This window comes from Lepisosteus platostomus, chromosome 5 (genome assembly GCF_059453375.1).
Source record: "Lepisosteus platostomus isolate fLepPlt1 chromosome 5, fLepPlt1.hap1, whole genome shotgun sequence".
NCBI classification, from domain to species: Eukaryota; Metazoa; Chordata; class Actinopteri; order Semionotiformes; family Lepisosteidae; genus Lepisosteus; species Lepisosteus platostomus.
In genome coordinates this window covers 15,755,558-15,783,361 of record NC_142615.1, presented here as the reverse complement: position 1 = coordinate 15,783,361, position 27,804 = coordinate 15,755,558, and the positions used below count along the sequence as shown (strand labels likewise).

Here is a 27,804-nt window from a genome sequence, read left to right as displayed (position 1 = left end):
CCCTTACCTGAATGAAAACAGGACGTAAAGGAAGGGTTTCAGAAATCAAACAAAGCTTTATTCCCGTGCTTACAGTCTGGGTAATTGGAGACTGCGCTGTTCTGCTTCCTATGGTCATATACCGGTTTTTCGCACGAAGCCGTATTGAACAGTATTTCTCGCGTTGTGAACGTGTGCACACAGCGGTCCCCCGGGTTCCAGTTCGTGCGTAATTACGCATCGATGAAAAACCGGAGGTTTTAAAAAAGATAATTAGCTCACTGATAGTTTGATATAAAGGGTGTGGAAATATCCACAAGTCGTGGTCTTTAAAATGCATTTGGTTTGACAGCATTCTGTGCTTCCATCGCGAAGATATGGACAAAAGAATATTCGTGCTTGGTCAAAAAAATGTCATAAAAACGACAAAGTAAAGGCTGAGAAAGCATCCACAATGTATTTTATACACAAAACAAGCATTCTCGCAATTCTAAGAGGTTTCGTGAAAGCGCTACAGGCGTGCCAAAATCGTTTTCGAACTTCGAGCTAACTTTACCCCGGTGGAACCGACTGCACCTGCTTTTTCTGAGATGCTTCCCCTCTCATGGCGAGATCTCGACTTCTTTAACACCTCTGGATAAAGATCTTCTGTGGAGCAGGTTTGTCGAGCTGTCTGCTCTTCTTTCTGTTTAAGTAATCAAGTTACGGGGCGTCCTGCAGCCTATGATGTTCTCACTGAGAGCTTTCAAGATTTGAAGGAAAACTACGAGCTTGATGGCTCAAGTCGAACGAATGTGATTGTTAAGCAATCGATTATCAAAAGCACGTCTTCTAACAATTCGTGAGAGTATTATCAGCACTGTTTTCACTCGGATATACTTTTCACTTGCTAAGCTGACAAATTGGACGAGAAAATGCCGGAGACGCACTCAGTGCAGACTGAGGTTGGGAAGGAGGTGTGGCCCTTCAACGCTTGACAACTGAAGGACATTCTCTCCGCAACGGAGGAGCACCTGTCAGAAGTCGCAGAAGCTGAACAAGAGCACCGGGTTTCCGGAGATCCAAACTCAGATCTGGAGGATGCGGGCATCGATCCCGCTACCTCTTGCATGCTAAGCGAGCGCTCTACCATTTGAGCTAATCCCCCTCGCTTCATGCTTCTTGGCATCATGTCTTACCGCCTCTGCCCCTCTTACCGGGCACCGCCCACTGCCCTTTGTCTGCAAGGCAGTCCTTTCAAGTGCGATGACGACGCTGAGACCTTCGTTGCCTATTGTACGAGCTAAACTTTTGTGCTCATCAATTCAACGCTCTTTCCATCAACTCATCTTGTCTTTTGACGCTTCGTGTTTTGCGCTCCTTTGACTATCGGCATATCGGGTGACTGCAAACACTGAAGTTCTTGCTTACGGAGTGTGGAACATTGTTTTCAAGTGATCGCTGTTCTGTCATGTTGACGCCGAGTGAATCTTTCTTTGGCAACATGGGCAGGCTGACAGCAGTGCGAGCGAAAGTAATGGCAAATTTCTTGACTTATTTCTGAATGTGAATGTTCTTTAGAAAAGGGATGCGGCATTGCTTCTCGCCCGTGTAAAGGTCACGCATTCCAGACGTGGTTATGAGCGAACAGTTGCCGCAAGTGTTTGAAAAGAGCAAGAGAGGAAGCAGCCCTGCCCCGTGTGAGGATCAAACTCAGGCCCTTCAGATGACGAGACTGACGCACTACCAATTACGCCAACAAGCCCAGCTGCAGTACACACACCGGAAAGTTTGCCTCACATGGATTTCAGTCGCCCGTTCCCTAATCTTTAGACGCCCTCTGCTGAATGTTGCATTTGCCTTTTGATCTCACCGATACATTTTTGGTCTGTTTCTGTTGCGAGTCCGTCTTTCAGATCTCACCTAGCACAAGTCTCTGTGGCTGAAGTGGCCTCTCTGCTTCAGCATCGTGCCCTCACTCAGCCATTAAAAATGTCACTCGGACTTCTGACATGCTGACATGAAATGTCAAGAGAGAGGGGCGGAGTGACGCTTAAGCCAGAGAGAAGATGAAAAGGGGGCGTGGCTGCGAAACGCTTGACAGCTGCACGATGCTCTCCATGTAAGGCGGGACCACAGGCTAAAGGACACCTTTCGGCACATCAAGCTCTAAGCACAGACCTGGAGAATGCGGGAATTGATCCTGCTATCTCCCACATGCAAAGCAAGCGCTGTACCATACAAGCCAACCCCCCTCGCTGGGACTTATGCCTCGGCGTCACCTAGTGCCGCTTGTTCCCCTCTTACCGGGCACAGTTCACTGCCCTTCGTCTGCAAGGCAGTCGTGTAATTGCAGCTTTCTTGACTTATTGATGAAGGTCTGACTGGACGAGCGAATGGCGCCTCTCCCCATCCTCAAGCTCGCTGACAGATTGAAATGGAAAGTGCTGCTGTGGCTCGTTGGTCTAGTGGTATGATTCTCGCTTAGGGTGCGAGAGGTCCCGGGTTCAACTCCCGGACGAGCCCTCGTGTGCTCTTTTCCTCCTCTTCCACAAGACTGGGAACTGATATCCACATCACTTCGCAGCGTCTGCTTATGGCAAACGATGGAATGTGACTAATGACTGAACGAGCCTGGTGAATTCTCATCACGTGGCACAATGAGAGCGTGCAGTCAGCTGCCCAAGGCGGCAACCTCATTGCTCGTTCAAAAGAACACGTACTGAAAACTCATCACCACTGTGTCGTAGATGAGCACCGCGATCGCTTGTTGTCATGCGTCCTTACTTGGGAAATGCAGAAGCAAAAACTGCCCTCTCTCAGCCACCGAAACGTGTGCGGCTCGCCTTGCGCTCTCTGCGCCTCACATATTTGTGGAGCTGTCTCCTCTTCTTTCTGTTGAAGTAATCAAGTTACGGGGCGTCCTGCAGCCTATGATGTTCTCACTGAGAGCTTTCAAGATTTGAAGGAAAACTACGAGCTTGATTGCTCAAGTCGAACGAATGTGATTGTTAAGCAATCGATGATCAAAAGCACGTCTTCTAACAATTCGTGAGAGTATTATCAGCACTGTTTTCACTCGGATATACTTTTCACTTGCTAAGCTGACAAATTGGACGAGAAAATGCCGGAGACGCACTCAGTGCAGACTGAGGTTGGGAAGGAGGTGTGGCCCTTCAACGCTTGACAACTGAAGGACATTCTCTCCGCAACGGAGGAGCACCTGTCAGAAGTCGCAGAAGCTAAACAAGAGCACCGGGCTTCCGGAGATCCAAACTCAGACCTGGAGAATGCGGGCATCGATCCCGCTACCTCTTGCATACTAAGCAAGCGCTCTACCATTTGAGCTAATCCCCCTCGCTTCATGTGTCTCGGCATCATGTCTTACCACCTCTGCCCCTCTTACCGGGCACCGCCCACTGCCCTTGGTCTGCAAGGCAGTCCTTTCAAGTGCGATGACGACGCTGAGACCTTCGTTGCCTATTGTACGAGCTGAACTTTTGTGCTCATCAATTCAACGCTCTTTCCATCCACTCATCTTGTCTTTTGACGCTTCGTGTTTTGCGCTCCTTTGACTATCGGCATATCGGGTGACTGCAAACACTGAAGTTCTTGCTTACGGAGTGTGGAACATTGTTTTCAAGTGATCGCTGTTCTGTCATGTTGACGCCGAGTGAATCTTTCTTTGGCAACATGGGCAGGCTGACAGCAGTGCGAGCGAAAGTAATGGCAAATTTCTTGACTTATTTCTGAATGTGAATGTTCTTTAGAAAAGGGATGCGGCGTTGCTTCTCGCCCGTGTAAAGGTCACGCATTCCCGACGTGGTTATGAGCGAACAGTTGCCGCAAGTGTTTGAAAAGAGCAAGAGAGGAAGCAGCCCTGCCCCGTGTGAGGATCAAACTCAGGCCCTTCAGATGACGAGACTGACGCACTACCAATTACGCCAACAAGCCCAGCTGCAGTACACACACCGGAAAGTTTGCCTCACATGGATTTCAGTCGCCCGTTCCCTAATCTTTAGACGCCCTCTGCTGAATGTTGCATTTGCCTTTTGATCTCACCGATACATTTTTGGTCTGTTTCTGTTGCGAGTCCGTCTTTCAGATCTCACCTAGCACAAGTCTCTGTGGCTGAAGTGGCCTCTCTGCTTCAGCATCGTGCCCTCACTCAGCCATTAAAAATGTCACTCGGACTTCTGACATGCTGACATGAAATGTCAAGAGAGAGGGGAGGAGTGACGCTTAAGCCAGAGAGAAGATGAAAAGGGGGCATGGCTGCGAAACGCTTGACAGCTGCACGATGCTCTCCATGTAAGGCGGGACCACAGGCTAAAGGACACCTTTCGGCACATCAAGCTCTAAGCACACACCTGGAGGATGCAGGAATTGATCCTGCTATCTCCCACATGCAAAGCAAGCGCTGTACCATACAAGCCAACCCCCCTCGCTGGGACTTATGCCTCGGCGTCACCTAGTGCCGCTTGTTCCCCTCTTACCGGGCACAGTTCACTGCCCTTCGTCTGCAAGGCAGTCGTGTAATTGCAGCTTTCTTGACTTATTGATGAAGGTCTGACTGGACGAGCGAATGGCGCCTCTCCCCATCCTCAAGCTCGCTGACAGATTGAAATGGAAAGTGTTGCTGTGGCTCGTTGGTCTAGTGGTATGATTCTCGCTTAGGGTGCGAGAGGTCCCGGGTTCAACTCCCGGACGAGCCCTCGTGTGCTCTTTTCCTCCTTTTCCACAAGACTGGGAACTGATATCCACATCACTTCGCAGCGTCTGCTTATGGCAAACGATGGAATGTGACTAATGACTGAACGAGCCTGGTGAATTCTCATCACGTGGCACAATGAGAGCGTGCAGTCAGCTGTCCAAGGCGGCAACCTCATTGCTCGTTCAAAAGAACACGTACTGAAAACTCATCACCACTGTGTCGTAGATGAGCACCGCGATCGCTTGTTGTCATGCGTCCTTACTTGGGAAATGCAGAAGCAAAAACTGCCCTCTCTCAGCCACCGAAACGTGTGCGGCTCGCCTTGCGCTCTCTGCGCCTCACATATTTGTCGAGCTGTCTGCTCTTCTTTCTGTTGAAGTAATCAAGTTACGGGGCGTCCTGCAGCCTATGATGTTCTCACTGAGAGCTTTCAAGATTTGAAGGAAAACTACGAGCTTGATGGCTCAAGTCGAACGAATGTGATTGTTAAGCAATCGATGATCAAAAGCACGTCTTCTAACAATTCGTGAGAGTATTATCGGCACTGTTTTCACTCGGATATACTTTTCACTTGCTAAGCTGACAAATTGGACGAGAAAATGCTGGAGACGCACTCAGTGCAGACTGAGGTTGGGAAGGAGGTGTGGCCCTTCAACGCTTGACAACTGAAGGACATTCTCTCCGCTATTGAGGAGCACCTGTCAGAAGTCGCAGAGGCTAAACGAGAGCACCGGGCATGCTAAGCGAGCGCTCTACCATTTGAGCTAATCCCCCTCGCTTCATGCGTCTCAGCATCATGGCTTACCGCCTCTGCCCCTCTTACAGGGCACCGCCCACTGCCCTTGGTCTGCAAGGCAGTCCTTTCATGTGCGATGACGACGCTGGGATCTACGTTGCCTATTGTACGAGCTGAACTTTTGTGCTCTTTCCATCAACTCATCTTGTCATCTTACAGTCTGGGTAATTGGAGACTGCACTGTTCTGCTTCCTAAGGTCATATACGGGTTTTTCGCATGAAGCCGTATTGAACAGTATTTCTCGCATTGTGAACATGTGCACACAGCGGTCCCCCGGGTTCCAGTTAGTGCGTAATTACGCATCGATGAAAAACGAAATTAGCTCACTGAAAGTTTGATGTAGAGAATGTGGAAATTTCCACAAGTTGTGGTCTTTAAAATGCATTTGGTTTGAAGACGTTCTGTGCTTCCATTGTGAAGATATGGACAAAACAATATTTGAGCGCGGTAAAAAAAAGTCATAAAAATGGCAAAGTGAAGGCTGAGAAAGCATTCATAATGGATTTTATACACAAAGCAAGTGTTTTTGTAACTCTAAGAGATTTCGCGAAAGCACTACAGGTGTGCCAAAATCGTTTTTGAACTTCAAGCTAACTTTACCCCGGTCTTAGAGAAAGGACTGCCTTTCACTTCTCTGTGTTTTCTTTCACAGCGCTGTGCACTTTTTCATTGCTCTCGCTTTCAGAGCCTCTGCACAGCACACGACTCGACATCAGGAAGCACATTGAAGTGAAAGCAGAAAGCGCTGCGACATGCACTGTGCAGATCCCGCCACACTAAGAGGTGAGTGGGTCTGTTCGATCACAGCGCTAGGCGAATCCCCAAACAGTGTGCGTGGCAACAAAAAAAGCTGCTCTGTTTTGAACTGGGGACATTCCACATGTGAGGCTAACGTGATAACCACTACACTCTGGAAACGGTGGGAAATTGTGCCCAGTGGCCCAGTGCTGAGCTACGCCAATGCTATTCAGGGGCTATTCAGGGGCCAATGCTATTCGATGTGAATTGAATGCTATTCAACTCGCCAATGCTATTCAGGGGTGGAAAAGGGTGGAGCCGTGTGTGTCTTTTGTTCAAAGACACCCCCATCTCAGAGCCGGAAGTACAGGCCTTCCTCCCGCAGGTCCACAAAGATGTTATTTTTTAAGAAGATCCTGTGAAAGTCGGCCATCCGCCTCTCAGCCCTGCAGTAGGCCAGGCTGAGAGAGAAGCAGTCCTTCACCCTGGCAATGCACAGCCTGACAAGGTCTGGCTTCAGGCCATTGTACATCATGAGGTTCCTCCTCTCCCAGACAGCTGTCCTCGTTAGGCTGAGGAGGAGGTTCACTAAAATGGCATTAACCCCCCTCTCAGACCCGCGGTACCCAAAGAGGAACAGCTCTTTCCAGGGCACCCCGTCAAGAACAGCTCCTCGAACAGAGCGAAACAGGCCATCCAGCAGATCCGTCAAGTACGCCCTGGCTCGAGCTGGGGGAAGATCTTACCCCAGAACACCTCTGAGACCGGCACTCTGAAGCGTTTCGCCACCATCAGCCTGTAGAACATGCTGGTGGTGAACCCCAGGAGGTCCACCCCACGGTCCCCCCACTTCACCCTCAGCTCCGGCCAGGCCGGGCCTGCTGCCCCGTCTTGTAGATGGAGCTTCTCCAGCCAACTGTCCGGGAGACCGAGTTTGAGCTGCTCGTAATCCTGACGGATCTTACTGACAGGCAGCTCGTCGTCGACCTCTCGCACAGCGTCGACAATAGCCTGGGTGGGCAGAAATCCGTCCTTTACTTCATAAAGAAGATCCTTGACCTTGGATATGCCAGCCTCGTAGAGCTGCCTGTTCCATCGAGACACCAGCAGGGGGTCGAGGAACAGAGGCTGTTCCAGAATCTGGGCCCGGGTCTCCGGCGTGTAGGAGACATGCTGGGACATGAACTACCCCCTCGCCAGCAGGACCTCCCTGTAAAAGGAGGGCAGATGTTTTATCAACCCCGGAGTCAGCCTCACCAGGAGAGTCTCCTGCCCCAAGCCCCCGCAAGTCTCGAGGTAGCTTCCCATACCAATCTTCCAAATGCTGACATTATCCAGGTCAAGGAACTTCTTCACTACTTTCAGCCTAAAGCTTTTCAGCTTCAGGCCTACATCACACAGCTTCAGCCCACCCCTGGAGATTTTCCCAATGAGGGTGTCATGAGTGACCCGCGGAGGCTTCCCCTCCCACACGAATCCCACCACCAGTTGCCTAATCTCATTCTCTACCCGTTCAGGAAGAGGCATCACAGACAGTGGGTACCACAAGAGGGACAGGCACAGTGTGTTAACGAGCAGGACCCTTCCCTTTAGGGTCAGGGACCTGTGTCTCCACCGATTTAATTTGCCCTCATCTTAATGAGCTTCTCCTTCCACAGGAGAAGCCCAGTGGCCTGCTCATCAGCGTTAATGTAGATGCCAAGGACCTTCAGGTGACCCGTCTCAACCCTGAAAGGGTAACCGAAGAGCGGGGCAAGGTCTGCCCTCCCCACCGGCATGACCTCTGACTTCTCCAAGTTTACCTTGGCGCCCGAGGCAGCGCAGTAGGCCTGCACCACCTCTAAAATGGCCGAGATCTCCGCCACCTCTGCCAACGTCAGTCTGGTGTCGTCAGCATATTGGTAGATCAACGAGGTGGCGGTGCCCCCAGGCAAGGTCACTGGAAAGAAGCTCGTGAGGGAACCATTCACCTTGACACAGCTCACGATCCCCTTGTACACGAGCCTCACCCAGGAGATGAAGGCCTCGCCGAAGCCAAAGCTCTTCAAGACCTCAAACAGGAAGGAATGCTCCACCCTGTCGAAGGCCTTCTCCTGGTCCAGTTTCAGGACGTATCCACCCCTCGGCTGCTCCCGCATAAGGTCCACAACATCTCTGATGGAGCACACCGTGTCCGCGATGTCTCTCCACTTGACGCAGTAGGTCTGCGAAGGCGACAGGATCCTGGGCAGAACCTTCCCGAGCCTGAGGGAGAGAACACGAGTTAGTATCTTATAGTCTGTGTTCAACAGACTGATCGGGCGAAAGTTTTTCAAAAGGGAGGGATCCCCCTGCTTTTTGTAGACAAGAGAGATCACCCCCCTTCTCATAGATGGGGTCAGAGCGCCGGTCCTGGCAATCTCCTGGAACACCTCCAGAAGGAGGGGCCCCAGGGACTGCTGAAAGTGTCTGTAGAGCTTGGAGGAGAGCCTGTCCCACCCAGGGCTCTTGTTAGGAGACGAGCCCCGAAGTGCTTCAAGCACTTCCTCCAAGCTCAGCGCACTGTCACAGAGCTCACAATCGCTCTGTGACAGGCGGGTACTCACCCAAGCCAGCATGGCCCGGGTCTGCTGCTCATCCACCCCTTCGGACCAGAACAAGGCACTATAAAAAGAAAACACCTCATTCCTAACGGCCTCGGGGGCAGAGAGCCGCACACCGTCCTCTCCCACCAGCTCCTCGATGAAGGAGCTGCGCTGCCTCTCCTGCTCCAGGCCGAAAAAAAGAACCTCGTGCTCTTCTCGCCCTCGGCCAGATACTGGGCTCTGCTGCGCACCCTGGCTCCTCTCCACTTCTCATCCTCCAGGGCTTGCAGCTCACCCCTCAGCTCCAGCAAGAGCTCGCAGCCCCCGCCGTGATCTGCCAGGAGCCCGAGCTCTGAGGCGATCCGAGCCCGAAGCTTTCTCTCCCGCCTGGCCTTCTCCCGCCCCTGGGACAGGCCATACGAGATACTGAACTCTTTGATGCCGTACTTGAGATTATCCCACCTGACCAGCTTTTCTGACCTATACAGGGGACACTGCAGCTGCTGCCGGATTAGGTCTTCTATGCCCTGACACAATGAAGCCTCCCCCAGGAGCGCGTTATTAAAGCACCAGAGGCCGGGGCCCCGGTCCTCCTGTGCCCCTGCTACAGAGAAGTGAAGCACAGCATGGTCGCTCAGGGTCGTGAACACATAGCACATCCGGCTCAGGCACGGGAAGAGACTCATGTGCCCCAGCAACAGGTAGATCCGGCTCTGTCTCAAGACACCTTCAACGACCTGCCGCCGAAAAAAGTCCCTCCGCGCACCATAGGCCTGACACCACGCATCCACGAACCCGTGAGCCTCCGCACTGCGCTACAGGAAGCTGCGAGCAGCGCTGCTCTTAAAGGTCATCCCAACCGCGACATCGAGCGCACTCAGTGCACAGTTAAAATCTCCGACGACCAGCCCTGGCTGCTTGAAGAAGGCGAGCCGCTCAGCTTCCCCATTGGGGGCGTAGATGTTGCTCAGCAGCACGGACTGTCCCAGAAACCCGAGACAGACCTGCAGGAGCCGGCCGTCCGTGTCGCGGTGCAGGAGCCTTACGCTCTCGTACACTCCCCTCCTCACCAGCTCGGCCACCCCCCCTCCTGCACAGGCCGGAGGCGTTGCTGTAAAACAGCTCCCAGTCCCACTGTGCTCTCACCTTCCGGACACACTCCTCGTCCCAGAAGGTCTCCTGGAGGCAGACAACATCCGTCCGCCCCAGCGGAGCCAACACTGCCCTCAGCTTCGCTCTGTCCCTCAGCTTGTTGGCATTTAAAGAGGCGAAAGATGCCATCACGTATATGGCCGGGAAAGAGTGAAGTTAATTCTCCGGCCCGCACAACAGTTTCCCCGCCCTTTCTGCCACATTCTCATTGCCAACACTTGCTGCTTCCTCCCCACCTCCTGTCTCCGCCACCGCAGAGACATCAGGGATGGGTCTGCGGACAACTCTTGAATTGGGCTTGAGGTTGGGCTGAGGCCTGACGTGGTGCCACTGGATCCTGGCCTTCGAGGGCCCAGGCGGTTGTACCCCGGCTCGCCCACTTCCCTCCCCCTCCTCCCTGTCCTCCCTCTCCACCCCATCCATCTCCACCACCTCCCCTTCCCCCTCCATCTCCATGCTCTGTAATTCCCCCTCCTCTGTCCCTGCCCCATCCATCTCAAGACACCCATCCTCCATTCCTTCTTCCACCACTTCCCCTACCTCTCCTCCCACGACCATATCCAACTCCCCTTCCTCAGTCTCTGCCAACGGTGCCTGCCAGAGCATTGAAGAGGCTCCCTCACCTGGCAGGGTGTCTTGTGGCCACTGCAGGGCAACCGGGCGCTTCCCCTCAGGCTCCTCTGGGTCCTCGGGCATCTCTTCGTTTGGGCCTATGTCCACCTTGCCAGGGTCTTGTCGCCGTTGCCGCTGCTGCTTGGTCACACGCCTCGCAGCAGCGCCTTTGCTGACCCCAGCAGGCATCTCATCCCCTGGCCCAGAAGAGGGCCCTGCTGGCTCACCGGTAAGCTGGGGAACCGCTGACGGTGATGGTGGAGGTGGTGGTGGTGGTGCCGTCGCCTCCTCCCTCTGCCTCTCTCCCTGCACAGGCTGGGGTGTCATAAGCCCACTGGTACGCTGAGGGGCCGCCTCTGGTGGTGGTGGTGCCCGTAGGATCTCAGCTGCACCACGCTGCACCACCGCCTGTTGTGGAGCAACCTCCCTCCGCTTCTCTTGCGGCACAGAGTGGGACGCAACAGGTTTGTTAGGGCAACGGGGCACCCCCGCTGGTGGAGATGCTGGCTGGTCCCCGGCTCCTTTCTGCTGCGCTGTACCCAGGATTGGAGGGGCCTCCCTCTGCCTCTCCCCCATCACCGGCTGGGGCGTTGCTGGCTCACTGGGGTCCTGGGGCGCCGCTGCTGGCAACTCTCCATGCTCAGCTGCAGCGGCCACTTGTAGTCCATCTTCAACCCCCTCAGCGTTGCGGGCAGCTGCTCCTGTGGCGGCTTGATCTTCCGGCTCCGGCTCGCAGTTGCAGCTCATGAGCGCATGGAGGCAGTCCGGGCACTTCCTGGCACGGTGCAGTTCCTGGCACGGTGGCCGGGCTGTCTGCACTCATAGCAGAGGAACTCGGAGCAGTCCTTGGCGATGTGCCCCGAGTCCAGGCAGACATGACACACCCTTTGTTGCTGGTCGTGGAGGACCCTGAAGTACTGCCCCCCCTCTGCCGTGGCGAAGCGGATGCTGTATGGCAACGAGGCTACATGCTCGGGAAAGCGAATCCGAACAAACCTCGTGCCATCAGCAATGGTGGTCCCGGGGTAGTGGCGCATCCTGATGTCCGAAATCACTCTCACCCCCCAGCTACTCAGCTTCTCCTTGATAGTCTCGTTTGAGATATATGCCGGGAGGTGGAGGAAGGACACCACTACCTTCTTCCGCTCCAGCCAGCGTCAGTAGCAGGGTGTGCCCTGTACATCCAGCCCCAGAGCCACCGTGTCCGCATGTTCTTTTGATTCCAGAGTCAGTTCAAACTCTTTTGGCGTCCAGGGGTGGCAGGCAAAAAGAGAGCCCTCCCCACAGACGCCGTGCACCGCTGCGATAATAGCACCCGCAGACGGTTTCCACGCCGCTCACATCCACCACAACAGTATGCGCCCTTGCAAAAACCCGCCAGGGGGGTCGGTCCAAATTCCTCATCCTTCTCTTACCTACACCACTCTCCTCCTCCACTACAATAACATTCTCTGCCTCCATGTTTTTTCCTTCCATTAAAACACAAACAGAACTCAGAAAGCAACAAAAAAGCAACAAAAAAAGTCTCTCCCCTCCCCAAACAGAGCTAGGCTGAAGGGGAGGGCTAGGCTGAAAATTCACAAAAAACAAAGTCTTACTGGAGACAAACAAATCCTCTATTCCTCTCCTTCTTCTCCTTCTTATAGAAAGGACAGCTCCGTCACCTCTTTTACGACGCTGCTTTTTTTCCCTTGTGTTTTTCTCTTCTTCCCACGTTCTCTCTCTTCACTGCCTTCGTCCCCGCTCTATTTCACTTCAGCCTTTCACTCTTGCTTCCTTCCAATGAGGGCGGAGCTGCGGGAGAAAGGGCGCTATAGAGGATCGCTGTGGAGAGCTGCTGCTGTGCTTTGACATCTGAGCTCTGTGGAAAACGATCTCAATACAATTCTGAAAAACACGACTCCCCGAACGCTAGCCGAAAATGTCTCCACAGCCGGAGCGCTGTGTCTCTTTTCAGCTGGCGATGAACCTTTCCTCGATCCTTTGCGGACTTGTAAAACTGTTCATGATCAGAATAAAAAACGCTCACGCTAATACACAAGCACCCGTGTCTCACCAAAGCTGACAAATAAACAGACGGAAAAGCCACACTGCACGTGTGAACAGGGGAATGAGCGAGCGAGCAGGGATAGGGCGCCTCCTGCGCTTAAGAGCTTACAGCACCTGTTATTCCCAGGCCGTCTCCCATCCAAGTACTAACCAGGCTTGTTCCTGCTTAGCTTCTGAGATGAGACAAGATCAGGCATGCTCAAGGGGGTGTGGCCACAAGTGAGAGCAAGCCTCACAGGCTCCCTTCTTATAGAGAGGACAGCTCCGTCACCTCTTTTACGACGGTCCTTTTTTTCCCTTGCGTTTTTCTCTTCTTCCCACGTTCTCTCTCTTCACTGCCTTCGTCCCCACTCTATTTCACTTCAGTCTTTCACTTGTAGCGGCAATGCTTGTTAATAAGACAGAATTAAGTGTTGCTGTGCTTTTCCAAATGAGGCCCCATCTCTCTGTTCATCTCTGTGGTGCAGCCACAGAGAAACTATTCATGCAGGCTGATTTAAAGATGTTTTCTTTTGTTAAGGGACAGCTCCCAAATGGGGATGCACTTAGGTAAGCCTGGCTATCATGATCAATGGTCATCTATTGGCGCCTATCTGTCTAGGGTGTGCCAGATGGACATCTGGACTGCATTCCTAAGTGTCAGTAGTAAGTGACTCATATCTCACCTTGATCAACCAATCAGGGACTGGTAGGGCTGAGTAACCCACGTGGGACTCTGATGTTCATGGAACTTTCAGCCAATGAACGAGCTGAAGTTCCTCCAGGTAAAAACAGGCAACACAATGACTGGAGATGTGCAATAGATAAGAAATCATAAAGAGGTAGATGGTGATGGTGTAGGTGTGGTCCGAGGGGGATGGCTAAATGTGTTCGCCAGTCTCACTGCTTGTGGATAGAAGCTATTGAAGAATCTTGTGGTAAGTGTCCGTATGCTCTTATATCTCTTGCCTGAGGGCAGTGGGGTGAAGAGCTCATGCCCGGGGTGGTGACTGTCCTCTGTGATGGCCAGAGATTGTTCCTTGGAGATTACCATCTGCTGATAAGATATGATCACAATATTGACCATATACAATTTCTTGCATAAGGAATTCATATTTTGCATACACCGATCTCCCCGGAGTCCCAAGTGATTCTGGTTTTGGAAAGCTAAAGGACAATGAGCTTCACGATACCAGGGGGACAGTGGGTGGTCAAGTCTCCCCTAAACAATGTCTCTTGTAAGATTATGATGTCAGTGCATTTAATAATGTTGTTGAACTCTCTTTAGCCAAAATACAGAGGAGCCCAGACCCAGAATGTTACACATACTGACAGAGAGTGATCTCATTATGTGTGTTTGGATTTTAACAACTATTATTATTGTTTGCTAGAACCAAAACAATCTATGTTAAACATTTTCATCTTCAGCCAAAAATACAAACCTGTGTACGTAGTGTGGTACAGGTTCTTGTCCAATCCTGCTCTTGGTACAGGTTGGAGGGTTGCACCGATTCTGAGTCTTGTTAGCTGGTATGGATGGGTTTGGGGGTGTTGATACCAGAGTGGTCCAGGAGGGGGGTGCAGGTGTCTCGGGGGCATTCTTGTTTTTCTATGAGTTCAGGTTGATTCTGTTGGTTCTGTCACGAATCTCCCTCAAGCAGGCAAGCGCTCCCGCATTCCCTCAAGCTCTCCCCGTACCAAACGTGCAAGTGTCAATCAGTCCTCTACTTAAACCCTCATCTGTCCCCCGGTCATTGCTCACGATTGAGATTCTCTCCCGGAGCTTACCTACTAACTACACCTTTGCCTTACTACGACTTCTCCCCTGGACCTCGACCCCGCTTTTCCGACTTCGCTTTAGCCACTCGATTTTGTACCTTCGCCTGTTTTACGCTTTCTCGGATCCTGACCCCAGACTGTCTCTTCGTTTACGTCTCTGCCTTCTGAATCTACACCGACGCAACTTCTACGACTTCCCGGACTTCGACCCCTGCCAGTCCCTCGACTACGCCTTCGCCTGTCGATTCTGTGCCTATGCCTGTACTACGGCTTCCCGGACTCGGACCCCTGCCTGTTTACTCCGACTACGCCTGCGTCTCGCTCCAACCTTACCAAGGGCACCGCATTGGATCCCTATCCTCAGCAGTCAGCCCCTGCGTGACAGGTTCTGAGTGTCTTGGTTACATCCGTTTGTGTGTATAGATGAAAAAGCTATTGAAGAGCACCCCCACACCCCCCACCCATCTCGGTGGAAGTTCATGTTCAAAAAATACTAAAAAGATAATTAAAGTTGCACACAACAAAGCATGACTGTGAAAGGTCAGGAGGCCTGCCTAGTTAACACAACACTTGATTACAGTAAAAAAAAATCATTAAGAAATAAAGAAATGTTCCACAACTCGAAACAAGGTTGTATGAAGTTAGGGGAGCTGTCTGGTGTATAAAACACCTGGTTGCAGGACTGTGGCTGTTGTATTTGAAATGCTATTGAGCCATGAAGACGACCCACCTATCCCAGTGTATTGCCTGTAGTATCTTCAAAAAATCATAAACAAATAAAGAAAGGTTCCACAACATTGTGCAGCATTCCACAGCATTGTGGGTGCTGTGGTTTAAATGCTAATGGTTTGTGAACAGAATACCCCTATCCCAGTGCATTGTGCCATATTAAATAAAAGCACGAGAAAAAGAGATTCAGAAAGCAAAGCAAAAAATACCGCAAAAAATCGGTTTGAACATCATGGGAGCTGTTTTTAATAAGTTGCTGAGTAAAGAATATTTTAATCTTCCTGCTGTCAGTAGTATTGTCAATATAGTTGACCCTTACCTGGGTGAAAACAGGGCGTAAAGGAAGGGTTTCAGAAATCAAACAAAGCTTTATTCCCGTGCTTACAGTCTGGGTAATTGGAGACAGGGCTGTTCTGCTTCCTATGGTCATATACAGGTTTTTCGCACAAAGCCGTATTGAACAGTATTTCTCGCATTGTGAACGGCTGTACACAGCGGTCCCCCGGACTCCCAGTTAGTGCATAATTAAGCATCAATGACAAACTGGAGGTTTTAAAAAAAATAATTAGCTCACTGATAGTTTGATGTAAAGGCTGTGGAAATATCAACAAGTCGTGGTCTTTAAAATGCATTTGGTTTGAAGGCGTTCTGTGCTTCCATTGTGAAGATATGGACAAAAGAATATTCGTGCTTGGTCAAAAAAATGTCATAAAAACGAAAAAGTAAAGGCTGAGAAAGCATTCACAATGTATTTTATACACAAAGGAAGTATTCTCGCAACTCTATGAGGTTTCGCGTAAACGCTACAAGTGTGCCAAAATTGTTTTCGAACTTCAAGCTAACTTTACCCCAGTGGAGAGAGCGATGTCTTCCTCGTTAATATAGTGGCAAGTATCCCCGCCTGTCACGCGGGAGACCGGGCTTCGATTCCCCGATGGGGAGTAGCTTTTCAGAGTGCGAGACCACGGAGGAACTGTGCAGAGACTTCTAATACCTGGAGGCAAGGAACTACTGGTTCAGTAACTGACGACAACGGGAGACATTGGCATTGGAACAGAGGTACTGTACAGAGACTTTTAACACCTGAAGGTGACGAACAAGGAAACTGGCACAGCTAGCCGATTCAAACTGAGGGGAATGTAATACAGCCTGCAGAGGATTTCTATCACTACCTGAACGGAGACTGGGGAAATAGGACTGGGCGATACTCCTCTCCTTCAAGTGGGCCATCAGAGACTACAGGGACTAAGCAGAAACATTTGTGTGGCCCTCTTCAGTATTTTACAGGGAAGACTGCTGCCCCTCTGTATTCAATATGACCCTGGGAAGGACCTTTTGCTGCTGCGAATGCTGTTTTTCGATGAAGTGATAATGAATGTGAATGTTGTTAGTAAATAAAAGGGCACTTATACAATACAAATGCTTGTCGCTGGTCTGTGTGTGCGTTGGTGATTCTGGGAGATAAACAGAACCTGTGGTCATGTAGAGGGGCCCTAGCACCCCGTTTGTATTGTTAGGTGGTGTAGTCGGACACGAGGCAGAAACATTCCTCGCCCATAGGGTTCACCTTACTGTGACATAAACATTAAAATAAGCCCCTATAGGACAAGCGGAAGTGAGATACAACATCAAAAGAATACATCAATTAAATAAAGTAAGGGGATCTCTTTAATTCAAGACTCCAGCCCAGCCTGCACTCAGGGAGCAATCCTAGGGGTGTCATCTTCACACCTGTCTTTCCTGGGGAAGGATGAAGGACCGGTCCCCCTCAGACAGGAGCTGGGTGCCCTGGGTGTGCGGTTCTGCAGGCTGGATGGCTGTTAGGAAACGTAGAGAGACACTACAGCCGCCGAGCTCCGAGCAGCAGGACTAGGAAGTCTGGACAAGAGAACCACGCCCCCTCTCTTCACGGAGATCAAGACCACCAAGATCTCAGGGAGACCATGTCCGAGGTTTAAATACAGAGCGGGCTTCGAGGCCCAGATCTCCCAGGGGACCGAATCTTCTCGGCTTGGGAGCGAGGAAGAGCAGCTCTCGGTCTCTCCGCTGGAGAGACCTGCAAACCGACACTCAAAGCTTCCGAATTAAGAACGCCTTTCTAAAACAAAGCACAAAGAAGCCCGTTTTGTCTTTAATTCTTTTTATTGGAAAAAAAATGATATGCAGCAAACTTTTACCTTAACAAGCGTTCAAAGCAGCTTCTTTCTTGGCTTCTTTGGCAAGAATCTGCTTCAACAACATGGGTGGGCAGCTTGTTCCCCACCCCCACTACCCTCTGTGTACAGAAGAGCCTCCTGTCCTGACTGGAGGATCTCACCCAGCTGTGTCTGGAAAGAAGCCAGAGTATCGGCTTCAACAACACACCTGGGCAGCTTGTTCCACAACCCCACTACCCTGGCTCACTGCGGGTTTATCTAGTAAAGGGTCATACTCACTGTGTGTGTCCCATCTCTCTGTGGGTGTGTCCGATGCCGGGGGGGAGAGCTCCCATTTTGGGTGTGTCAGACGTGGGCCCTTCCCCTTGTGGGTGTGTCTAATTTGGCGGGTCTGCCTAATCCCACTCCCGCGGTGAGCATGTCTAATATAGTGTTACTCCCACTGTGTCTAATACAGTGTGGCTTCTTTTCAGAAAGTTGGATGGGATCCAACCCCTCCTACCCCAGCATCACAGAAGGTTTCCTGACTAGGACTCACTATAGCTCACTATATCTCATCTGCAGTCGCAGTAAAGCCCGATTGATCTAGCATTCAGAATCCCAACCAACCTGACAAACAAACTGCTCTCCCCCTGTGCTCTGGCAGGCAGTACTGTACCTGTAAAGCACTGACCACTGGGCTAAACGACAGCTACTACCCCACAGCAGTGTGAATTATTAACAGCTACAGTCACTGAATGCAACTCACCTCTGCACTCTGCACACACCCTGGACAGGACAGCAGTCCATCACAGGACACACACACTCACACACCCTGGAGAGGACACCAGTCCTTCACAGGACACACACAGACACAGAAACACACACCCTGGACAGGACAACAGTCCATCAGAGGACGGACACACACACACACACACACACACACACACACACACACACACACACACACACACACACACACACACACACACACACACTGTACTGACACAGCTGAACACAGGGTGCTAGGGTTCAGTGTTCAGTCATCTCCATCCTGCCTGTGACCTATTTCTCTAAATCACACCTGACAGCAGGTCCAGTCATAGGCAGCGGGCCCTGTCACAGGCAGGGGGTTCTGTTTCAGGCAGCGGGCCCTGTCTCAGGCAGCATGTCCAGTCGCAGGCAGAGGGTCCTCTTTCAAGCGGCGTGTCCAGTTGCAGGCAGTGAGCCCTGTCAAAGGCAGGGGGTTCTGTCTCAGGCAACGGGTCCTGTCAGGAGCAGTGGGTCCTGTCTGAGGCAGCATGTCGTGTCTCAGGCAGTGGGTCCTGTCTGAGGCAGCAGGTCGTGTCTCAGGCAGCGGGTCCTGTCTCAGGCAGTGGGTCTCAGACTCACCTCCTCCCTCTTCCGCTGGATAGAAAACTTGTCCGTCTGCCTGCTCCCTCCAGTGCAGGGTGTGGTTCCCCAGGAGACCCCGCTGGGCCAGCAGGTCCTCCATCTGCAGACACAGATGGACTGAGCGCTGAGCGCCAGGCCGTGTGCTTACAGCTGTGCTCAGTGACTCAACAATCAGGCCTGCTGCACTGTTGGACAGCTCACACGTGCACCTCAGACACATCGCTAACACCCCTGGATTCAAACAACACAGGTTCAAGCTCTGAAACATCCTGTCGGAGACCAGATCTTCTCCGTCTCTCCTGCTGAGCCCCTGGATGAGACCTGGATCTGAATCCCTGAGGATCAAGGACAGGAAGTTTATAACCCACCTCTCAACATCTGGAACAGTCTGTCATCGGAGTCTGAAACGCTCCCTTCCTGGGGGAACCCCAGTCTCCTTGGTGTAATTCCAAATCTGCTGTCTGCTCTTCAGCCTCAGGATGGTCCTCTTCCCTTTCCTCCTCTGTGGGTCTGGGGCAACAGGCATCAGTGAGGTCAGGTGAGGGGTGTGAGTGTGTGAAAAGGTCAGGTGAGGTGTGTGAGTGTGGTGAGGTCAGGTGAGGTGTTTAAGTGTGTGTTAAGATCAGGTGAGGTGTGTGAGTGTGTGAATAGGTCAGGTGAGGTGTGTGAGTGTGTGATGAGGTAAGGTGAGGTTCTGTTGCAGACCCAGCACTCTGGAGTTTGACATCGAGCGCAGATCTCTCCTTGCTCAGATGTCAGGCGAGAGGCCTGGTCTGAGAGCAGACAGACTCTGGGTTCTGCTGTCTCCACCTGCTGGTCAAACACGTGCAGAACAGGGAGCCGCCCTTAGTACATCCTTCAGCAGCCATATCACTCTGCAACTCACAACTGGCAACCCACTGAAGCTAAGCAGGTGTGAACCTGGTCAGTACCTGGATAAGAGACCTCCTGGGAAAAGCTAAGGTTGCTGCTGGAAGAGGTGTTAGTTGGGCCAGCAGGGGGCGCTCACCCTGCGGTCCATGTGGGTCCTAATGCCCCAGTATAGTGACGGGGACACTATACTGTAAACAGGCGCCGTCCTTCGGATGAGACGTAAAACCGAGGTTCTGACTGTTTGTGGTCATTAAAAATCCAGGGTGCTTCTCGAAAAATTTCCCATTGGCCCTTATCAATCATGAGATAATGAGTCTTAAAATCCCTAATAACCCCCATCTATGAATTGACTTCATTACTCTGCTCTCCTCCCTACTGATAGCTGATGTGTGGTGAGCGTTCTGGCGCACTATGGCTGCAGTCGCATAATCCAGGTGTATGCTGCACATTGGTGGTGGTGGAGGGGAGTCCCTATGTCCTGCAAAGTGCTTTGAGTGGAGTGTCCAGAAAAGCGCTATATAAGTGTAAGCAATTATTATTATTATCATCTCTGGAGCAGAGGAAGCTCAGATGCTCCTCACAGCTGCGGTTGGTCCAGCAGCCCCCTGTCTCTGTTCAGGCTTCACAGGGGCTGGAAGCAGGCCAACCAGGGGCTCCCCCTGCACCCCAATTCTGATTGATCAGGGGAGCCTCGTTCGCCCAGAACCAGGACCCCAAGACTTGGTTCTGTCGCAGGCCCAGCCAGACCAGGGTGGACTCAACAGACTGTCCATCTGCCTCTCAGGCTGCCCTGCAGGTCCACCTGTGCACGTCTCTGTCCACCTGCTGACCCAGGCTGCCCTCCTGCCCAGTTCCTGAAGCTGGACACCTCCTGGTCTGACCACTTCCAGGGCTCATTGTACAGGCTGATCCACATCCTGTGACCCCGCACTGACCTCCAAACCTCCTCATTCTCACTTTGGCTCCTCACACTGACCAGCTCTGTGTGCTTCTGTCTGCAGAGACTCTGGGCTTCAGTACAGGTCTGGTTAAGTTCAATTAGGGTGACGTTACTGCACTCTGAGCAGACAAGATAATGTATCAGTGAGTCAGTGAGTCAAAATGTCAGTGAGATACTCGAGTGATGGACTGTCCTCTTACCTCTGTTGAGTGACAGTGGTGAAGTGTGACTCTGATTTAGAGCAGAGAGATTTCAGTGAGATACTGGTGTGATGGACTGTCCTCTTACCTGTCTTGTTGAGACACATGAAGTACTTTCTTTCCTCACAGTCTCTTTCTTCCCATCCTCCCTCAGAGTCCATCAGCACACAGACGCGCCCCTGGGTTTGAGCGCAGGGACTCCCTGTGGCACTCTGTGTGTTCTTATACACACCAATCAAAGCTGCTCCTACATCACCAGTGTTTGTGAGGCTGAGAAGTTGTCTCTGCTGCTCCTCAGTGAACACAGTGACCAGGTCTGTGTGATTTTACCGGCAGTATTTCTGAGCTTCAACCCATGACAGTTTATAGTGTGTAGCTGTAAAAAAAATACATATACTGTAGAAATAATATTTCTGTACATTCTGAAATTGTCGTTTACTTGATATTCTGTCTCTAAATTCATTATTTGCTCTTGATTGAGTTCTGTATTGCAGCTGTGAGAACAAGGTCAGATGAGGGAGAATAGCTCTCTGCTGCTGTTCTCTCAAGCTGGATTCTCCTGAGACAAACTTAGCCCACTGACCTACTGCCTGGGGCTCTGGGACAGTCTGTTAGGGTTGGACTCAGCAGTGTAGCAGAAGAAGGGGCTGGGATATCTTCCAGTTGCATCGTTCCATTCACCTCTTTTTTATTATTATGTACACCATCTTTTAAAAACATCTCTGTGCACTGGGCTCCTCCTGCACCTGGCTCCCCAGGACTCCAGTTGCGAAACCCAGAGCACCCCCCGTAAGACCACTCCCAGCCATCCTGGAGCAGAGCAATCCAGACAGCGTGTCCCTGCGCCATCGTCTTGATCTGCTCAGACTCTCCCACACTGTCCACCCTGAGCAGGTCGGTGCAGCTCTGTCTGCAGTGTCTCTGGGCTGCAGCGAAAGTCTTGTTTTCCTCAATTACTCTGTACTGCTGTGTCCCACCTGTGAAGACAAGTCAGGAATGATGGTGTGTACAGCTGTGAGACTACAAATCCTACAATACTTTGCACCCCCCATTTCCTGTTTCTTGTTCATTCCTATGTATAGTTAAATAGGTAAAGTTTTATTCAAACATTTTAGCTGTGATGCCTTCTTCGGGGTCTGATAGTTAAAAAGCTCTCATTCCAATCCCTTTGTTATCATCAGTTCCCCTTTCACCTCGGTGAGCTGGACATGTTCATGTTATTTTGTTATTATTGGCAAAAAATATTTTTCAATTTTTTTCCATTTCTCTAGATCTGATAATCGGGTAAACCAAGATGTGACATAAATACATTTTTTTTTTGTTTAGATAAATGTTTTTTTAAGCAATATAAATATTGAACCTAATATGTTTGCTCTTCAATGAACACAGTAACCAGGTCTGTGATTGTGCCAGCAGTATTTTGTTTTTGTTTTTGAATTTTGTTTTTATTTAAAACTATTTTCATTGCATGGACAGTTATGGACATTGTCAATGTGACAATTACACAATATGCAATAACATTAATACAATAACCTTCTCAGTGTGATTTAGAGAGGTCTCTGTGGTTTATGCTCTCGGATACTGTATGATATTTGTGATTACTGAATGCTCTGTCATTCTGAGAGATATTAGTGTTAAGTTACAGCTTACTGTAATAATGAAAATACGTTTAAAATTCTAAGAAAAGGGGTCTTTATAGGTCTTTTCCTGTGATATGATCCCAGGGAAAAAATGTGTTGAAGTTTGTGTATTTTAAACCTGATTTGTAAATGCACACGTAATTTAGGACTACATTTCCCCTGATGCAATGCAATACAATGACTGCAACATGTGATGAGACTACAAATACCAAAATGCACTGCAATTGAGCTCTTCCTGTTCCCTGCTTATTCCTGTGTTCTACAGTTTAACTCAGATATCACTCTGAGATTCAGTCCTGTGTACAGGGTTGTCTCACCTTGACTCTCACATATGAAGTAGTTCTCCTCACTACAGTCTCTCTCCTCCCAGAATTCCGCTGCGTTGAGAGCAGCACAGGGGAGCTGACTCCTCCAGTGAGCGAAGGTCACGACCTCTCTGCCAGTCCACCGCCAGCTCTCTCTGCAGTCTCAGTACAGGCCCATCCCGGCTGTGCCACTGGGCAGGTTAGTAGTATTGCGGACTGTGTCCATTTCTGCTGTGCTGTTGATGGAGGCCAGGTCAGTGTAGTTGTCTCTGCAGTGTCTATGAGCGTCAGCCCAGTTCAGGGGTGAGTCCACAAAGTAGAACTTCCTGATGAGGCTGGATCCAGAAGGATAGAGCACTGGTAACACAGAACCATGGGTTGTGTAAGTTTCTCAAATTAATCTGTATTGCAGTTAAAAGGGTCTATAAGCTATAGAGTCAGTTTGTTTAAATACATTGTGAGACACAGTAACACCACATTGCTGCTGTACTCCACCCGAAACTCACTCGTCACACCGGCGATAAGAGAGGTGACCCTCCTGTCTGTAACGGACAAGTCTGTGTGTGACTCTGACAGCATGGCTGTACTGTACCTGAGCCCTGTAGACACTAACAATGCAGCTGGATCTGCTGAGTGAGACAGACTGAACACTGTCCATCTTACAATAATGACCTGGGGGAACCAGGTCCTCCTGTGCTGTGTTTTTACACAGGCGGTTCGTCTCTTCCTGACCTCTCATACAAACCAAGCCATCCTGAGCCGGGGTGGGTCACTGGGAGGGTTTCTAGCTCAGATCCCTGTGGAAGACGCGCCCAGTGCTGTCCTCGCTGCTAGATGAGAAGCAGCAGCTCTGTAGTTGGTCCTAATGTTTGTGCCGGAGAATATTTCCAGACCCTGTTTCTGCGTGACTGGTATCGTTGCCTGTGGGTGATCTCTACCTCTGTGTCAGCGGCTGTGTATTTAAGTCTGGGTCCTTGTGTTTGGATCTGCTGGATCCAAGTGTGAGGAAGAACTGGGCAGCCTTGTGTCAGGGGGCCCTTGGTGCTGATCACCATCTCTCAGTCTCGTGTTTTGTGTGAAGCAATACCCATCTGTGCCTATCCTTCGCCCCCCTTGTTTATCGAATTTCTGTTACTCCCCTCAGAATGCAGATACCGACACCACAACTTCAAAACCAACAGATCTAAGATCTCATTCATACCTGCAGCCATATCCTTAGCACTTGATTATCTATGCAAATTTAATAATAATAATAATTGCTTACACTTATATAGCGCTTTTCTGGACACTCCACTCAAAGCGCTATACAGGTAATGGGGACTCCCCTCCACCATCACCAATGTGCAGCATCCACCTGCATGTTGGTGTTGTGGTCGTATTTTTTTTGTCTGGTTCTCTGGACGCCCACACTGCTGCTGTGAGTAATAGAATAATAGAGACTCTCTCTCTCTGCAGCGGATGAGAGCTGAGGGGCTGACTGGAGACGCATGCCCAGGGGCTGCTGGATTCCCCCAGTCCTGCACAAGCGCCCTGCTGCTTGACCTGGGAGCAGAGTCACAGGCTCATCTGCCAGGAAGAGAAACACCAGCCCCTTCCTCTCAATCCTAGCAGATCTGCTCAGAGGTGAAGACACAGCGTCTCTCTCGGCTCTGGGTTCGAATCCTCCTGCGTGACACAGCACAGACACGTCTGACACAGTTCCTACAGGTCACTGGCGTGCTCAGGTCTCGCTAATGGGTTCAGTCAGATCTGAATTAACTCAGCCCTGCTGGGCTGCTACTGATCCCCCTGGCTGGTGTGGATCGGTCACCAGTGGAGACTGGGGAATACTCTCGAGATCCTGATCCCCGTTTAAACTGTCAGGACCCCCCACTTCCACTCAAAAACACCAGACTCTGCACTGCTGGAAGAGATTCCCAACAGTGGATTTCTTCATTCTCATCCTGCTCTCCTGTCTTCCCTGCTGATAGCATTAAGGAAATGTTCTTGACTCTGGTCTTGTCCAATTGGGCTGGCAGTGTCCAGCGCCCCAGCAGTGTCAGGCTCTGCTGTTCTGGGTTCAGATGGGCTGGCAGTGCCCAGGTCTGACAGTACTGCCCCAGCAGTGCCAGGCTCTGCTGTTCTGGGTCCAGATGGGCTGGCAGTGCCCAGGTCTAACAGTACTGCCCCAGCAGTGCCAGGCTCTGCTGTTCTGGGTCCAGATGGGCTGGCAGTGCCCAGGTCTGACAGTACTGCCCCAGCAGTGCCAGGGTCTGCTGCTGACCCTGTTCTGGGTCAGAGAGTCTAGGTCTTGTATAGCTGATCTGAAAGTTCTCTGTTTTTCATGTATGTTGTTTTGGTCTTATGTGTCTGTGTTTTCTTTCTAATAGTAGAGATGTTTAAAATAGTTTTTCCAGATTGATCCATTTTGGCTTGCCAATTCTTCTGGTTTTGGTTTATTTAAATTCTTCCATTTTTAATAGAATCTTTTTGATCTATCGATTCCTCGGTTTTCCGAGAGCTGTCCGGTTATGTGTGTGCTTCTTCTCCTCTTCAGGTTGTGTTTGCGGTGTTTTATCATCTCACAGTAAGTAGGTGAGGTGCATATCTGTGTTGTGTGGTTGTCTGTGTTTTTGGTTTGATTGTTCTCGCAGTGGTTTTCTAGCGTTTCTGCACTCTGTATCAAACCGTTCTTCTTGTGCTCTTGTTTCTTGAGTTCGTTTTGTATTCATTCTTTTGAATTTTAAATTTTGAGGCTGGTTTCTGAAATATGTGATTTAAATCTGTTATAGCCCTGTTGATGCCTGATTTGGTGGTTTGATACGCAGTGTTTTGGAATGTACAGTAGTTGATGATGTCTGAATTTCCTGGTCACTTACTATCTCCTCTCTGTCTGTCTCCTGCCTTTCTTTTTTCTCTCCCTCTGATTTGCCTACAAACACAGATTGTCCGTTCTCTATAACTAAACTCATGAAGGAAATACATTTGTTAAAAAAACAATAGGTGAACAAACAACCAACATAGGGAGTAAATAAATAACAATACTGATATCTCTCTTAGTTAAAATAAATAATTTCTTCAAGTAATTAAGAGACAGTATTTCAGTCAGTGACCACAGAGGCTAAAACACTCCTGAAGAACAGATGCCCCATCTCTTTAGGTACACCAATATTTCTATCTTCTCCTCTCCTCTCTCACTGCCATCTCTAACCTGTCTCTCTCTCTCCTCTCTCACCCCCATCTCTAACCTGTCTTTCTCTCTCACACACCCATTTCTAACCTGTCTCTCTCTCTGACTCTCTCTCCTCTCTCCTCTTCTGTCTCCTCTGCCTACAGACACAAACAGGAGCCTGACTGTTCAGCAGTTAATATTTCAGACCAAGAGGATCTGTAGTTAATTTTAGAGACTCTTGTACCAGTTTATATCTCTTGCAGAGTGGCAGGTAGCTACTGTCTCAATAGCAGGAGGCTCTACACTGAGGAGTCACTCTGCCCTGAGCCTTACCTCCTCAGTGCTGTGTGTCGGTTGGTCAGGGCGTCTCTCCAGCTGAGCTGTTTGTGTGATGTGTGTCACGCCCTCTGCAGCCAGAGGGCGCTCCTTCTCTGTCCTGTCCCTAGTTCCCTGCCTGCTGTCCTTCCAGTCCCTCTCTTTCCCTTGGGCTATATATTTCCGGGTCTTGCACTCTGCCCTCGCTTAGCATGGACGTTCGGATGTCCTGAGACCCGTCTAGCCCCAGGTCGCCCCACGTCCGCTACCTGAGGGCATAGGTATCTATACGGCACTCCTGAACTCTTTGCACTAAGGAGCCCGGGCCTTTTTCCTGTCTCGCCGCTACGCGTATGGGTCTTTTTCCGCTCTCCTGCCTGTGTCTGTCAGGGGGTTTCAGTGGGAACAGTGCAGGAAGGACATCAGAGAGTCACCTTGCCTGAGAACTTGCACATTAACTCAATGCCTGCGTCTTCAGAAAAGCTTTTTCATTGGTTGATCCCTCTGTCTGCTCCCTTCCATCTTCTATTACACTTCTAATCCCTTGAATTTAATTGTACTACATCTGGTTTTCCTATCTTTTTATATTGTTTTCTTACTGAGACTCACTTTGAGAAGCCACTTTTAGAGTTGTTAAAGTATTATTATTATAAATGGGATGAGACTGGGCAGTGAGCTGTTCCTAACAGTGGCTCCACCCTGGCAGAAACACCTCCTGCTTTACAAGTTCAATCCAACATAAATTCAGCCGGAACTCTTTCAGTTACTCTTTCTGGTTCTCTTCTCCTTGTTTCCGTTCGGAAGAGGGGACAGAGGGGTTACAACTTCCTTTACATCGCCTATAGACTATAGGAACATATTCCCACCACACAGAACAAGTTACAGTATGAGCACTGAGTGCCTGTTTCCCTACCAGAGGGAGCGTCACCCTCTTTTTTCGCTGCAGAACAGATGTGGGGTGAATGGAGTCTCCCCAAGAGCTCACAGCTGGTGCCCTCTGGCCGCCATCTGGTGTCTTTCAGAACACACTGCGTTCCGATCCTTTGAGCACAGCTTGTCTGAAAGGTCTTTACACCCTGTATGGCTCCCGGCACCCTGCACAGTCACTGGCAGCAGCTGATAGTTGTGATAGGACATTATGAAAGTGCACAGCTGTGTGAGTGCGTCTGCTGTAGGGGTGACCGGGCAGCCCAGAATATCTTAAATGGAAAAACTCTGATTTGGGGCCTTATGTGTTGATCTTTCCTTTTGTCTATTTACATATCATATATCTGCTCTACTGTTATATTCCTGTTTTCTCATTATTTGATATATTTTCTCCTGTGATTTGTCGTATCGTTACCTTATATTTGATTATTAAGTTACAGGTATTCTTATCCATTCAGCTGTGTTTGCTGGGTGGTTAGATTGTCTAATTTCCAGTTTTGTTTCCTTTGTATTCCAAACCTGTGATCACAGCTCATCTGAAAGGTTTTTACTCCCTGTATCATTCACCCCACACTGCGTCGCAGACAGTAGCTGCTGTCATCCACTTTATCTGTCTCTTGGCTGAAAAACTGAAATTCCTGCTCTGCCCGAACTCTGTTGAGAGAATTGAAGTGTGATAGAGTGTGGAGTGTTAAAGTAGCTCCTGTCAGGTTTATTGTATTGCTGTTGCTTTGTTTGAATGCCCTTTGTGGGAATGACTCTGTAAATGGCTGACTTGCTTGTAACTCATTAATCCATACCGAATTTGATCTTGAACAAAATTCCAAAATAGTAGAAACATAGAGACCCCCC

The 27,804-nt window shown here is 50.2% G+C and overlaps 1 long non-coding RNA gene and 2 other non-coding genes across 3 annotated transcripts; 2 read left to right on the top strand and 1 right to left on the bottom strand.

Moving 5' to 3' along the window:
* Positions 1 to 2,412: 2,412 nt before the first annotated feature.
* Positions 2,413 to 2,484, top strand: trnap-agg (transfer RNA proline (anticodon AGG)). Its single transcript has one exon. It is a non-coding gene; the product is annotated as a tRNA-Pro (tRNA).
* Positions 2,485 to 4,601: 2,117 nt separating this feature from the next.
* trnap-agg (transfer RNA proline (anticodon AGG)) lies at positions 4,602 to 4,673 on the top strand. The gene has a single exon. It is a non-coding gene; the product is annotated as a tRNA-Pro (tRNA).
* Positions 4,674 to 21,277: 16,604 nt separating this feature from the next.
* On the bottom strand, positions 21,278 to 27,508 carry LOC148664068 (uncharacterized). The gene is made up of 3 exons (XR_015936469.1): positions 23,824 to 27,508; positions 22,572 to 22,916; positions 21,278 to 21,591 (listed from the first exon to the last, which is right to left on the bottom strand). It is a non-coding gene; the product is annotated as an uncharacterized LOC148664068 (long non-coding RNA).
* Between the last annotated feature and the right edge of the window lie 296 nt (positions 27,509 to 27,804).